At 42.5% G+C, this 2,448-nt stretch overlaps 1 pseudogene across 1 annotated transcript in view; it reads right to left on the bottom strand.

Annotated features, from left to right (window-relative positions):
• LOC139922796 (atrial natriuretic peptide receptor 1-like) overlaps positions 1-2,448 on the bottom strand; it is an 84,253-nt pseudogene that overhangs the window by 7,754 nt on the left and 74,051 nt on the right. Inside the window, exons 7-8 of the transcript XR_013506900.1 lie at positions 1,218-1,354; positions 1-82 (exon numbers count right to left, since the gene is read on the bottom strand). The product of XR_013506900.1 is annotated as an atrial natriuretic peptide receptor 1-like (transcript). The remainder of the gene's footprint in view (positions 83-1,217; positions 1,355-2,448) is intronic.

Here is a 2,448-nt window from a genome sequence, read left to right as displayed (position 1 = left end):
TAGATGAAGACGGTGATGGTGAGGGTCATGATGATGATGAAGAAGACCATGATGGAGACCATCTGGTGGATGGTGATCGTCTCTGAGAGAGAGAGAGAGAGAGAGAGAGAGAGAGAGAGAAAAGGAGAGACACAGAGAGAGAGACAGAGACAGAGAGAGACACACACAGAGAGAGAGAGAGAGAGAGAGAGAGGGAGACACAGAGAGAGAGAGAGAGAAAGAGAGAGAGAGACACAGAGAGAGATAGAGAGACACACACAGAGAGAGAGAAAGAGAGACAGAGAGAGAGAGAGAGAGAGAGAGAGAGAGACAGAGAGAGAGAGAGAGAGAGAGAGAGAGAGGGAGACAGAGAGAGAGAGACAGAGAGAGAGAGAGAGAGAGAGAGGGAGACAGAGAGAGAGGGAGAGAGAGAGAGTGACAGAGACAGAGAGAGAGAGAGAGAGAGAGAGAGAGAGAGAGAGAGAGAGATCACTCGATGTGCATGTGTGTGTGCATGGATGTGATCTATGATGATCATCACTGTGCAACTAAAATTGATATAAAGTAAACTAGACTAGACTAAAACTAAACCAGACTAAACTAAACTAAACTAAACTAAACTTAACTAAACTATGCTAAACTGAAAGTAAACTAAATTAAACTAAGCTATACTCAGCTAAACTAAACTAGACTAAACTAGACTAAACTAAACTAAACAAAGCAAAACTACACAAAAACAAACTAGACTTGACTAAACTAAACTAATCTGAACTACACTAAACTAAGCTATAATAAAACAAACTAAACTAAACTAAGCTATACTCAGCTAAACTAAACTAGATAGACTAAACAAAGCAAAACTAGGCTTGACTAAACTAAACTAATCTGAACTACACTAAACTAAGCTATAATAAAACAAACTAAACTAAACTAAGCTATACTCAGCTAAACTAAACTAGATTAGACTAAACAAAGCAAAACTAGGCTTGACTAAACTAAACTAATCTGAACTACACTAAACTAAGCTATAATAAAACAAACTAAACTAAACTAAGCTATACTCAGCTAAACTAAACTAGATTAGACTAAACAAAGCAAAACTAGGCTTGACTAAACTAAACTAATCTGAACTACACTAAACTAAGCTATAATAAAACAAACTAAACTAAACTAAGCTATACTCAGCTAAACTAGATTAGACTAGACTAGACTAGGAAAGTGTGTCCCTGTCCACTGACTTGCCAGGCAGACCGGGTTGTCGTTCTTGAAGCCGCAGGGGGGAACGTCAGGGAGGGGCGGCGCCCCCCGGCCAGTGGAGGGACGTCCCGGGCATCGAGGTCAGCTGCTCCTCCGAGCTGTTATACACCAACACAATCTGGAGGACAACACCAAACTTTAATCCACACTGAACACAGATACACAGACTCTACTGAGTGACATCTAGTTTATCTAGTCTCCATCTTTGTCCCTCATCACTGTGGTGTTTCTGCTGCTCCTCCCACAGATCACCTGTCAATCAAACAGTGGTGGGCGGAGCTTGGATTTACTGTTGCTGCAGTTTGAGTTTCTCTCTTCTCTGTCTGTTCAGTCATGGTGGCTATCACTGCTCATGCTTAACTACCCAGTTCTTCTTCTGCTGTTTATTCCAAACAAACCGGAACGTAAAACGCATCACTTCCTGTGCAGCAGAGGATTTTTCCCAGGAAAGAGCGACCAGACACCGGCTGATTAGAACAGACAGTGGAGAAGATTTATGAACTGGATATAGGTTGGATCACTGATGAGTTAGAGCAGACTTTTATTCATATGAAAATGTCTCGGATTAAAGAGCTGAGATTAAGCGACTTGGCGACCAAAACAAAACGTCACCAGATAAACCGGCAGACCAAGTCTTTCCTCCCTGAGCATGGTGTCTTCTCTCTCTGTGACCTGCTGTGTGTTTGCTGAACAGCAGGTAAAGACGAGAGAGAGAGCGAGAGAGAGAGAGAGAGAGAGAGAGAGAGAGAGATTAGGAGGTGTAATAGACGATGATGAAGGAGAAAGAGAGACTGATAGAGAGAGAACGAGAGGCTGATAGAAAGAGGGAGAGAAATAATGAATGAAAGAAAGACTAGCAGAGAGAGAGAGAGAGATTAGGATGTGAGAGGAAGGGTGATGGGAAGAGGAAGAGAGAAAAAGAGAGGGAGAGAGGCAGAAGGAGAGAAGAAATGAGAGAGAATAAAAGACGGAGAGAAAGAAAGGAAACTGAAAGAGAGACAGATATGGAGGAGCAGAGAGAGAGAGAGATTAGGAGGCTTGAGGGAGGGTGATCGGAAAGAAAGAGAAAGAAAGAAAGGGAGAAAGAAAGAAAGAAAGAAAGAGCAAGACAGAGAGAGAGAGCAGCAGAAAGAGAGAGAGAGAGAGAGAAATGATGGGACACTGACGGGGAGAGAGAGAGAGAGAGAGAGAGAGAGAGAGAAAGAGATTAGG

This window comes from Centroberyx gerrardi, chromosome 12, assembly GCF_048128805.1.
Source record: "Centroberyx gerrardi isolate f3 chromosome 12, fCenGer3.hap1.cur.20231027, whole genome shotgun sequence".
Lineage (NCBI taxonomy): Eukaryota > Metazoa > Chordata > Actinopteri > Beryciformes > Berycidae > Centroberyx > Centroberyx gerrardi.
Note: the sequence above shows the minus strand (reverse complement) of the source record. Positions and strands in the feature narration are given on the sequence as shown.